Here is a 13,163-nt window from a genome sequence, read left to right as displayed (position 1 = left end):
ACAATATAGCCATGCCTTGAAATTTAAACTACATTTTAAATTGAAAGGGAATCCTCTGAGGCATTTTAAGCGAAGGAGTGAAACAATCTGGTTAGTGTGTGGAGAGCAGGTAGAATGGGTTTGTTGGTAGACCGATTAGGAGGTGATGGCATATGAGACAAGCTGGAAATCAGGTGGCTTCCTCTATGGTAATATCACTGGTAATAGAGAAAAGCAGAGAGATTAGAGATTTTAAAGGTACATGATTAGCTTGTATTTGGACATTTTAGGTATCCTCAAGTAGGGAAAGATGTTCTGGACCCAGTTTGTTGAGTACTTTTCAGAGAGTAATTCTCACATGCTTTCAGATTCTAATAATGACATTGTGGAATGTCATTTTGGATTAACATTCAATTTTTAAGAGCTTCCTGGCATTTTCTTTTTCTTTTTTAACTTTTCATTGACGTATGCATACAGAAGAGTGCACATATCCTAAGAATATACAACTCTGAATTTTCACAGTCTGAACATACCTGTGTATCCAGCACCTGGATCAAAAAATAGAACATTATTAACATCTGGTAGCCTCCCTTGTGCCTGCTTCTAGTCTCATTTCCTTCTAAGAGTAACCTCACAGTTGACTCCTAACAGCAAAGATTAGTTTGTCTGTCTTCCAACCTGATAAATATAGAATCATAAAGTATATACTCTTGTGTTTGACTTCCTTGGCTCAAACATACTTTGTGAGGTTCTTCATTGATTTTATTCCATTGTGTGACATACCACAATTTATGAATTCATTCTTCTGATGATACATTAGAAATTTTTCCATTTGGGGGCTTTTACAAATCATGGTACTATGAATATTCCTGTTCATGTCTTTTTTTGTTTTTGTTCTTTGGTTTATGTCTTTTAATCGTGGCCTTTCTTTTGAAGGGGCATTTTAGTGGCTGAGTCTCTCCATGTTAGAGCCACATTGTCCTTCTTTCTATCCCATTTCAGGACCTTTGCTCTGCTGTTCCCTCTCCCAAGAACACTCACCACCCTACTCATGTCATGCCTGATTTCCCTCTCAGTCTTGGAGATTCAGCTTAAATGTAATAACAGCGTCATTTAATAACCCAAATACAATTATTTTCAATATGTTTATCAATAATGTATTGCCACATCTCAAACATGTGGACCAAAGTTTGACACAGATAATAAAGGACTTTGCTCTCCTAAACGTGAAAGCTTCTGGCAACAACATGGAACTGTTGACATGGGAAATTTTAAGCCTGGAAGTATGAAACATTTTGAATTATCTTAGAGCTCTGACCTTCCTTTTAAGCACTTGCAAATTGCATGCCCAGCATTTTAGATCATCGTAACTTTGTTGCATCCATTTATTATAATAGACTCTTATCTGTAATTATACGATAAGCAAGGTCATTTAAGCTGAAAATATACACATCTTTAATGTTAAAAGTCCTTTGAATTACATTTGAAAGCCATACCATTCCACATCCTATCACAGTTAATTAAAAATAAAGCCAGCAGCTTAATTCTTTTGAATTATATAATTCTGCTTTTTATATCTCTGAAGCATAGTTATATATACTACAAAAAGAATTTACCACAGGGATTGACTCTGCCTGACAGATCACGGCATAATGTCAAAAAGAAGCGAATGAATACAACACCCTATACCTTAAGTTAAGCAAGTTCTTTTTTCACTTTATATTTTAAAGAATTGGACTATTAGCTAAAAATTAGCAGCTATAAGGATAGCCAAGACATCACAGGGCTTTGGATTTGGGTGGAGTGGGAGTTATAAAATATACAGTAAGCATCTATGAGTTAAATAAGTTATTTGAGATTTAAGCTAATGAATTAGAAGAAGTTTACCTGCTTTCCAGATTGGTTACCAATTCTCCTGGGAATCAAATACTGTACTCCATTAATATTCTGTAATTAAGAGTCAATTTGTTTCTTGCTAAATATCTACAGATGGATATTTTTGTATATTCAAATCAGCAATTTTCCAGGTGAGTATGCAACTTTTTGGCCCCAAGCCAAAAAGTGTGCCTGAGATACTAGAATATACTTTTGTGCAGTTCAGGCTGCTCTATCCTTAATTACTATGTCCTTTCTCTGTGTCACCAGGATAACTGCTAGAACACTAATAAAAAAACTTTTAAATCTTATCTTTGGATCCAATTAAAACTTGCATGATTGATTTTATTTGAAAGTGTGATTGTTCCTTTATCCCCCTGTGTGTAATTTACCTCCCCAAATGTGAAAAAGCTTCATCCAGTACCAGTGATATGTGTATTTGAATTAACTTTCCGTTTCTGCCTCTGACTTTTCTATTTGACCTTACTCAAGTACTTAATTTCACTATGCCTCAGTTTCTCACAGTTGTTGTGAAGAAAATTGTATTTTATAAACACATTTTATAAGAAAGTTTATAAACAACATTGCATTTTGTTATTTAAATCACTGAAGTTCAAAATCAAAGAAATGAAATATGATGGTTGTATTAGCTAGGATTCCCTAAAGAAACAGAATCAGCAGGAGATATCTGTAAATGCTAAATTTATAAAAGTGTCTCACGTAACCATGGGGATATAGAGTCCAAAGTCTGTAGGGCAGGCCACAAACTGGCAGTTTCAATGAAGGTCCTCAACGAACTCTCAGGAGAGGCTGGCTAAAGCAGGAAGAGTGACTGTCTCTTCTGAATCCTCCTTAAAAGCCTACCAGTGATTAGACTGTGTCACTCATTGCAGAAGACATTCCCCTTAGCTGATTGCAAATGCAATCAGCTGTGAATGAAGCCAAAGTAGTCATTAAGTCATGAAATGTCCTCATAGCAACAGACAGGCCAGTGCTTGCCCAACCAGATGATCAGGTACCACCAGCTAGCCAAGTTGGCACATGAACCTGACCATGACAAGGGTGGTTAATGATGTTTGCCAAATATTTCCACATCCCAGGCAATTCCTGGCCCCCTTGGGGAGGTGCAAGGATCCTGTGCGTAGTTCTGCTCAATGAATTCTGAGTGGAGATGACAGAATCTATTTCCCTATGCAAGAACTTCCAAGAATCACTTCTCTTGCCATCGCAACTGAGAATGTTCCAGATAATGGCTGCTCCTTCAACATGAACCCCTGAGTGACTATGAAGAATGGAATCTTGCTCCATTCCATGATAAGCCATGTAGTGTGAATGAGAAAAAAATCTTTATTTTAAGCCACTGATATTTTGATGTTGTTTGTCTACTGAATTTAATCTATATGATTAATATGTCATATTAAAATAATATGGTTGAGTTTTTCTTGGGAGCAATTTTAAAAAATATATTTTTATTGAGGTATCTTCATGTACTCTACAGTCCATACAAAGTATGCAATCAGTGGCCCACAATATCATCACATAGCTGTGTATTCATCATCATGATCATTTCTAGGACATTAGAAACAGAAAAAAGAAAAATCCTATACATACATTACCCCCACCCCCTCCTTCTCTCTTTGACCACTAGTATTGCAATCTACCCAATTATTTTCTACCACTTATCCCCCTCTAATATTTATTTTTTTCTCCTTTTTTTTTAACTCATCTGTCCATACCCTGGATAAAGGGAGCATCAGATACAAGTTTTCACAATCATATGTTCACGTTGTAAAAGTTGTATAGTTATATAATCATCTTCAAGAATCAAGACTACTGGAATACAGTTCAACAGTTTCAGATACTTTCCTCTAGCCACGCCAAAACACAACAAACTAATAATGTATAATAATAACCTCCAGGATAGACTTTTAACCTTGTTTAAAATCTCTCAGGCACTGAAACTTCATTTTGTCTCAGTTCTCAGTCTTTCTTGATCCCATGGTGCCGGGTCCCAGCTCATCCTGGGAATCCTGTCCCATGTTGCCAGGGAAATTTAGACTCCTGGGAGTCATGTCCCACGTAGGTGTCAGGGACAATTTTAATTTAAGGGAAACTTTTATTCATTTATTCAAAAAATATTCATTAAGTTCCTAATATATACCTGGTCTTGTCAGGCTCTAGGCTTATAATGAATGAACAATTTAAATATGTTCTGTGTAAATTGGGAGGGGGAAGAGAAAGACAATAGGCATATGTCCAAGTATGATGAATGGTACAATTGCAAAAGTATAGTGTTAGATAAATATTATCATAGTAGTCTTGTGACTCATCTCCGCTCCCCCCCACCCTCACCCCGCCCTGTCTCTGTCTTTCTCTTTAAAGTTTGGCCTTAGCCAGTTTTGGGACATACTATAAGACTACCTGGAAAGAATGAGAAAAGAGAAAACAAGTTTTTTAACATTTGAGAGGTACCTTGGAAGCATAGAAAATGTGCCTTACTTGAATGTGGAGCCCTGGATTTCAATAATGCTTTTAAGCACTGTGCAACCTTAGGCAAGTAACTCACTTCTCTCTGCCTCCGTTTCATCATCTATAAAACGTAACTAAACATAAAGTGTCCCTAGATGACTTATATGATTGTTACAAGGATTAAATTAGATACAGAAGGTAAATGCTCCATAAAAATAAGCAGTGTTATTATTACATTTATAGATTTTTACACTGTGTATGAAGATCCTACATATACCCATTTTCAAGTAGATAAACAGAAAAATACATTCAATATTAAGAAAAATTGCCACTATCTTTAAAAATCTGTAACGGCAAACCTATTGGAAATGTTAATTTTCTAAACTCATTTCTCATTTCTAACTCTCGTTTAGTTACGATTTGGAATCTCAAGGTAAGATCGTAAGAGATGATGAAAGGCACATTTGTCAGTGGTCGTCAGGCAACCAAACGCATGAGTTATTGGCATGTACAAACACTTTCTTATTTCGGGCATAGAGTGGGTGTAGGTGCTGAACTGCATTCCTATTGGTCAGTTTCACATCCAATGGCAGAAAAGCAGGCGTTATTTTTCCAGCTAATTAGCATAGTCTGTTAAGTATCGGAGTGTGTGTTGTTTTTTCCCCCCACCACCACCCAGCTGTGTTAAATATAGAATTTAAAAGTCAGTGTTAGCATTTATTCTTTTAACAGCTATTTTGGCTTTGGGAGAATCTGGATTTGACATACAAAAGTGCTTCAGAACAAGTTTAAAAATTCAGTCAACAGCACATGATTGCTATGCTACGAGAAACAAACAAGAAAGAAGTCTGTTTTCTTCAAAATATTTTAATATAAAGAAAATAAGAATCCACAGTCATTCCCCCAGGCTAAAACAAAGACAAACCTTCTCCAGGCCACCAAAGACCACAAAATGTTTTCCTGTCCCCAGCCTACCTTTGTAGTGGCTGTAGGAAGAGGCAGGAAGCCGGAACGCGGGAGGAAGGCAGAGTGACAGCAAAGGAAAAAGGGAAGGGGAACAAGAGGTAAAACAGCCTCAGCCCAGGAGGGGCCTCTGTTCCAATTGCAGTGTGGCCCAAAGGAATAAATATGGAAGCAGAGTTTTGTGCTATTTCTGGCAATGGACTGTATATATAACTGCATGATGCAAGGTTATATAATATTTTCTACCCACTCTTTCCCTGGTTTATTCCTCCTCCTAACTAATTCTACACACATGGACTCTTTCTTCATTTTACACCATTGTTTCACAAAGCGTCAGTAGCTCCGTACTGCCAGCAGGGAGAGAAAAAAAATATCCTAGCCTTCTAAGGCTAATATTCGAACCCTTCCTTCCTTGGTTTGCTCCTTCCCCTCACCAACCTTCTTCAGGCTATTGGTGAGGAAATATAATGAACACCAAAATATTCTCCAAATGCAGAAAACCTCTCAACAGGGGCAGAAGAGAAAGAAAAACAATTTTATTATTGAATAAACATTGAACCAGAAAGTGAGGCATCATAGACAATCCTCAAAGAGAAGAAGGGAAGGGGGGGGGGGGAGGGAAGAAGGGAAGGAGGGAGGGAAGGTCTTCCCAAAAAGACCCTCATCTACCCAAAATCGTCATTTCCTTCCTAACCTGCCATGAGCATTCTTTTCCACATTGTGTCTTTTCAAGTCAAGGTACACCTTAATTTTTCTCCTCTCATTTTTCTTAGTCAGGAGGATTAAAGTGAAAGGTTGCCTTATGATTATGACTATTTTTTTTAGGTGCATGGTCCAGGAATTGAACCCAGGTCTCTTGCATGGAGGGCAAACGTTCTACCACTGAACCACTAGTGCACCCGCTGTATGATTATTAATTGTTTGTGGTCTTATTGAAGAACAAGAATATAGGGTATTGCTTCATGTAGCAAGCAAGAGTCATAATTGCCAACCCTTACCAGGGCTTACTCTTTCCAGTCATTGTTCTAAGTGCTTTACATGTATTATCTCATTTAATCCTCACAATGATCCTAAGAGGTAGGAACTATTATTAATATCTCCATTTAAAGATGAGGCACAGAGAGGTTAAGTAACTTGCCTGAGGTCACATAGCTTCTAATTGGAACTGGGACTTGAAGCTTCACAGTCCGGGTCCGGAGTTTATGTTCTTAAAACTGTGCTATTTACCAATAAAAATAAAATTAAAGCTAAGCTCAAAGATAATTCTTTATGAAACCTTAGATATGTCCACACATCTGTTCTTTGTTAAAGGTAGTATTGTCCCTATTTTATGGATAAGGCAATTTTGAGGTATACAGAGGTTAATTAACTTGCCCAGGCTATTGGTGAGGAAATATAATGAACACCAAAATATTCTCCAAATGCAGAAAACCTCTCAACAGGGGCAGAAGAGAAAGAAAAACAATTTTATTATTGAATAAACATTGAACCAGAAAGTGAGGCATCATAGACAATCCTCAAAGAGAAGAAGGGGGGGGGGGGAAAGAAGGGAAGGAGGGAAGGAAGGATGGAAAGAAGGAAGGAAGGAGGAAATCTTAACCCTTTCTAAATAGTCAAGCAGATACAACCCATTACATACACGTTCTCAAAATGAGCAATAACTACTCCTCAAGTAAGAGGACTTGACAGCACCATTGATCACTCATAGTCATTTGGTGATTGTGGTGGTCCTTGTGTTTGTTAATTACTCCCACCTAAAAGAATACTAAAACTTCTCATATTTCTATGGACAGGTAGATAGTTACAATTTGGAGCCAGATGCCTCAGTTAATTTCCGTGGGAATGAGGAAATAAGGTACTAACTTCCTTGAAGTATACATTAAAAGAGTTGGCTCCTAGGTCCTTTAGACAGGCATTCATGGTTCAAAAAGCTGCGCACACACACACACACACCCCCGCAAATGTAACTTTTTAAAAGATTCACATACATCTCAAAGGGACAGAAAACAGAAACAAGATTTACAGTTATGAGTTTTCTAAAGAATTCTCCAAGAAAAGGGAGGTGGAGGGGGTTGGGGAAGTCTCTTTCCCTCTCTGCACCCAGGGAGGTTTTTTTTTTTTCTTTTTCAATAGTAGTTAGTCTTACACTACACAGTGAAGAGTGGCACAGCAGGGATTTGAAACCACCCCTCTATCTTCAATGCACATCCTCTTACCACCCCACATAGCTCTGTACATAGCTCACAAACATTTAACATTTTACAGAGGTTCCTTCTCAACTCTATTTTGAACCTTAAGTTGCTTAAGAAATGTTGGCTTTCTGTTCTGAGAAGGTGAACAAGTGAAATACACTGTATATATACGAGTTCAAGTTTTGGACTACTTTGTACTCCAGAAAAGAACATAGATTGCAGTTGAAGTATGGGGGTGGGGGTGGGGGTAGTGGGAGAGGGTTGGTGGGAGGTGCTGAGAGTTTCTCTTTTAACCCAGTAGAGATTAGATAGTTACCAGGAAACTGCTATATTTAGAGAAAGTGTGAGAAGAGAACGTGTCACTCTCCCCTTAGAAAGTGAGCTCTTCAGTTCAGTAAGAGCAGATTATAAATGGAGTCTGACTGATGAGTTAGCCTAAATCCAGCCTACAGCAAGGTCAGATTGGGGAGGATAACGGAGAGCAGAAATTGCCCATTTTGTAATGTTAGTTTGTCATATTGGAGTTAGGAGGGTTTATTTTGTCTATTTTTTAAGTGGCTGATATAGAAAGTTTTATTCCAGAAGGAGACTTGATTTCCTGATGAGACCTATGAGAAGGCAGAGCATACTGTAAATTTATTGTAGATAAGGCTCAGTGGCAATGACATAGTGTTTGCCACCAAGGGACCTTACACCTACTTCTTCTTGACTCCCTAACAAACTTATAGCATGGAAGGGTCATTATACAGAAGTCTTTGTGCTTGTCCAGAAGTCCATATGATCAAAGAATTTTAAAGCTAGAACTCATTTCCTTCTCTCCCCCACTGCTTCATTTTGCAGAAAATAAAATGCAAACTCTGAAAGATGAAGAGATTTGCCCAAGGACACAGAGCTGGTTAACTGCAGACAGCGATTGTAGGTGTAATTTCTAGCATGCCATGCAAGTGCTAGATCTACCTCATCATACTGTATGTAATCATAACTCTTAGAATAGATACAAGGCAAGGAATCCATTAAGGAAATGCCATTTTATAGAAAAGATTTGCAAAATCAAATGTATTTTTTGCAAAGGAAAGACACTGGACTTCCATAAGGTAGAATTGACTCTGGATAATTTTGTAAAGTAAGTTAAGTTTGCATTCAGTGGTCTTATCCCTGACTTCTCTGAGATGCTGTATTATATATATATATATATCATGACTTTGGAGTTAACCTTGGGCAACTTTCTTAACCTTCATTTGCCCAGTCTTTTCATGTCTAAATGGAGATGATAGTTATACTCAAATCATTATTTTGAGGAGGATTAAATATTACGTGTAAAGGATCTAGACCAATTCTCAGCTACAGACTACCTAGTAAGTGTTAGGAACTTTTATTCCCTGTCATTGGCCAAGAACCCTATCTTGTTCTAGGCTAGTCTTCCTTTGGTATTGTCTCCTGCTTCCAAAATGTCCTAATTGATAGCCATCAAAAGCGTGGGGTGGGGGGCAGGCAGTGGATTCTGTCTGATGCACTTAAATGACCAGTTATGAGACACGAGGGTTTCAAAGAGAATAGGAGTTAATTAATAAGTGTAAAGCAGGAGATCAGGTGGCCTCTTGGCTTAAACACCCATCTCCCCAAAGTGCAGTAACTCTAGCTTTAAGTATCAAAAGATGGGCAGGTTTTAGGAAAATGAGAAGAATGGCCTGAGATGATGAGGTTAGGGATGATCCAATTATTGAGCATGTGCACATTGGTTATATGCTTAGTCGCAGAATGTATGTAAGAAAACGGTGTCCTTAATATGATGGGCTTGATTGTAGTATTATAATGAGGTATAGGTCACTTAAAGGTTAGCGTTTAAGCTACTGAGCCCATGAGGTGGGCAAATTTAGGTTGATCCAGCTGAGTCTAGTAAGATAATTTAGGAATCAGGGTAGGTTAGTTCTAGGCTGACTCAAGTTCCTTCATTAATAAACATTAGGGGCTGTCTTGAGTATCATAAAGACTCTAAAGTTGAAAAACAAGATAAGGGGTACAAGTGGAGCCAATCACAAGATTTTTACAATCACAGGATAAAGGTTATATAGTTATATTATCATTATCAAAGATTGAGGCAGCTGGGTTACAGTTCAGCAATTTCAGGTATCCCCTTCTGGCTATTCTAATATATAAGGACATGAGAAAAGCATTTATATAATGATTCAGTAATCATAATTATTTGTTAAGTATTAATTTCTTGGTTTCATCCTCTCCTCTTTTAAAACTCTCCTCATTACTTCAATAAATGACTGCTCATTCTTTCAAATAATATTTATTTAATGCATTCTATGTGCCAAGAATTGTTCTGGGAGCTGGTGACACAGCAATGAACTAAAAAGACAAAATCTTTGACCTCGCAGAATGTAGATTCTATAGAGAGGAACAAAAAATAAAATAGATAAATATGTTCTTTGATGTCTATAACATAAGTGGTAGGTAGAAAAATGATGGAGTATAACAAACAGATCTGGGAATGTGTGCTATTTTCAGCAAGGAAGCAAGGGAAAGCCTCTTTAAAGCAGACGCAACTGGGAGCAGAAACCATAATGAAGGAACAGACCATACGTATATAAGGAGAAAGAGTATTCTAGGCAGAGGAAATGTCAATCACACAGGCTTGAAGATGGCAGTGCACCAGGGAAGCCAGCATCGCTAGAATATAATGAATGAATGAAATCAAGAGGAAATGAGGTCAAAAAGGTAATCAGGCCAGATCCTGTAAGGCTTCCTATGCCAAGGTATGGAATTTGGATTTAATTCTCAGTGTTGAGGAGCCATTGGGAGGGAGAGTATTTGCCTCTCATGAACTGATTTGTGATTTTAAAGGGTCACTCAAATGTCTGTACAGAGAATAACCTGCAGGAGAGCAAGAGTACTGAAAAAGAGACTACATGGAAGGTTGTTAAAATCCTTCAGGTGGAGTTTGAGAAGAATCAAGAGTTTGGTTTGGGGGATGTTAAGTTTGTCACCCCTAATAAACAAGCAACGAGGATTCTGTGTACTGTGCTAGATTGCAACTGTTATCTACCCCAGAAAAGCCATGTTCTTTTTTATATTGAATTATATATATATATATATATATATATATATATATATATATATATATATAGAATTTTAATGACACAAATTGCTTTATTTAACAAACAATGAGAGACTAATATGTGCAAAGCACTATGCTAGGTGCCCTGAAAGACACAAAAATGAAGAAGACATTGTTCCTGCCCACAGGAAGCAAATAATCTAATGGAAGAGACAGACAAATGCACAAATAACTAGAATAAAAAGCAGTAAACAAGAGTGGACAAGTACTGAGTGTGTCCTGAGTTGTGCTACTAACTAGTCTCAAGGTTCCAATTTAAAAAGCTTGTGATACAGTGTTGGCCACTTTGAAAATCCCAGCTCAAGATCAGCATGATCAATGTTTAAAGAGACCTAATCAGGCAACATAAGCAAGAGAGTTGGCCAGGTATAGGGGTCGTTTAAAAGCACTGTCACACCTATATACATGGTGCTGATACAAGGCATGTAGGTACAACCAGAAAAGAATATATATATGTGACCTGTCCTTTGGTTAATGGCTCTAGCTGTTTTAAACAATATATTTTTATATAAAAAGGAATTTGTATAATCCCAGAAAAATCATCTTAAGCATTAATATAAAGCCAAGAAAGAATCCTGCCATTAGGCAATTTTCTTATTTACTAAAATTGATTATCTTTTTTCTAAAATATGTATAAAGCTTTGTAGCAATTAAAGTGTTAAACATCTAGTTATTGCTGAGTAAAAATCTCTCATGGTCAACCTTTTGAAAGAAATGATCACATACCTGATATAACACTATTCTAATAGCAACAAGAAGGCTTTAAAAAGATTTAAGGAAAATAATTTTAAATGCTTTAATGCAAATGGAATACATGCTGATTAAATACAATTCAATGTCCTCTGAAAATATCTCAACAGAGTGTGATACCAGTTAAGGCCAGGTAAACTGAAATCGGGAAGTTATCACCTTTCATTTATTTTCGTATATCATTGCTTTATAACTATGGCAACCCAATTTTTTCTTTGAAAATTCCCTTTATCGGTATTGATGAGCTTTGATTTTTATTTTATTTTTTTAGCTCATAGACTAAACAGCTGATGATGACTTCTATGTTGTTCTGTATGGAATAATAGGCAAAGTGGGAGCATATTCCCTGGCTGTTTTCCTACTTCCTGAATTGGAGGGTTCATTCCTTAACCTGTTTCCTTCAGTTTGTCACTGTGATCTTGGGTTCTTTGCTGCTTTCTCTTAAGAAAATGAGCACGCGTATCTGATATGGACTTATAATTTTTCTTTGCATTTTCTTCAGGACTTCTTTTGCTATTCCATACTTCAGCTGGTTTACCTTTTTTGTCCATCTCCTCACATCTTCTCTCACTTCCAATTGGGCCACATTGCTCAGATTATGTGCATTAAGTTCATGTAGGTTGGGTAACAAGTCTCTCACCCATTTATAATGAATTGGACACACAATTCTTGTGCGGACTTTGGTGGTAACTAATACATCATGAAAATGATCCATTCAAGTTTGGTTTTTGTTAGGTCGGGGGAACGGGGAAAGGCACTGCAACTGGAGCTGCAGAGGCTGTGTCACCCTTCCCAACCTGACTTCCGGAACTAATGAACCGCCCCTTCCGGATGTTATCTGACCCCCATCCTTAAAAGCTGCCGGCACTGAAGCCCACGTGCGGACTCACCTCCCTCCATCTTGGATGCGGTGAACTCTACCTGGGAGCGCAGAAATAAACTCACTCACTTTAAATTTCCTGGTCTACTTTTTTTCTTTTTCACCTTTTTTCCTCCTAAACCTTTCAATTTTCTGTTTATGAATTGCGGAGGAAGAATGAATATGAACTGGGCTTCCATGTCAATCCATTGTGCAAAATGTTCTTCCAACAGATCTTCAAGCTGCATTTTTTAAATAGTCTTCATAAAGACATCTTCACATTACTTTATGTTTTGGGCCTTCAAATGTCTCTCTTGGGAAATCACTCTGCTGTTCAAGCTTCTTGATAAGTTCTTGAAGTTGAGCTCCCACACAAAATACAGAAAATAAGCGCATCCAATGAATCCAATGTTTGGGGCACCATGAAGCTGGATTTGCCCTTGATTTGCACTGCTCAAAGATGACAGCCAAAGTTGCAAAGACATGAAATCCTCCAGCTTTAGCTGCCAATTTTCGATGTCTCTGTTCTGCTTCCTTCTGGTACTCTGGATCAACAGGTCTAATAAAAACATTTTCCACATTCAATATTGCTGCCATTGGAAGTAATAGATCTTCATAATCCAGGGAAGCTGCTTGCAAAGCCATGTACTTTTGATCCAATCTTGTGTGGGCAGACTTATTGTTTAGGGTGGGACCTTTAAATTGGATTGTTTCCATGGAGATGTGACCCCAACCTATTCAAGGTGGATCTTAATCCATTTACCAGAGTCCTTTAAGAGAGCTCACTTGTGGCTGAGAGTTGCTAGACAGAAATACCCCAGGTGCTAAGAAAGGGCTCACAGAAATAGAACCTGGAGAGAGCCGAGGGAAGCTAAGGGATGAAATCCAGAGTTTTGCCCCAGAGAAGCAAAGTGAGGGTCTACAGACACTTGGGGAGAGAGCCACTGGAATC

The 13,163-nt window shown here is 37.7% G+C and overlaps 1 pseudogene; it reads right to left on the bottom strand.

Annotated features, from left to right (window-relative positions):
- Positions 1 to 11,738: 11,738 nt before the first annotated feature.
- On the bottom strand, positions 11,739 to 12,856 carry LOC143668188 (putative ATP-dependent RNA helicase DHX40 pseudogene; annotated as a pseudogene).
- Between the last annotated feature and the right edge of the window lie 307 nt (positions 12,857 to 13,163).

Source organism: Tamandua tetradactyla, chromosome 24 (genome assembly GCF_023851605.1).
Source record: "Tamandua tetradactyla isolate mTamTet1 chromosome 24, mTamTet1.pri, whole genome shotgun sequence".
In the NCBI taxonomy this organism is placed as follows: domain Eukaryota; kingdom Metazoa; phylum Chordata; class Mammalia; order Pilosa; family Myrmecophagidae; genus Tamandua; species Tamandua tetradactyla.
Note: the sequence above shows the minus strand (reverse complement) of the source record. Positions and strands in the feature narration are given on the sequence as shown.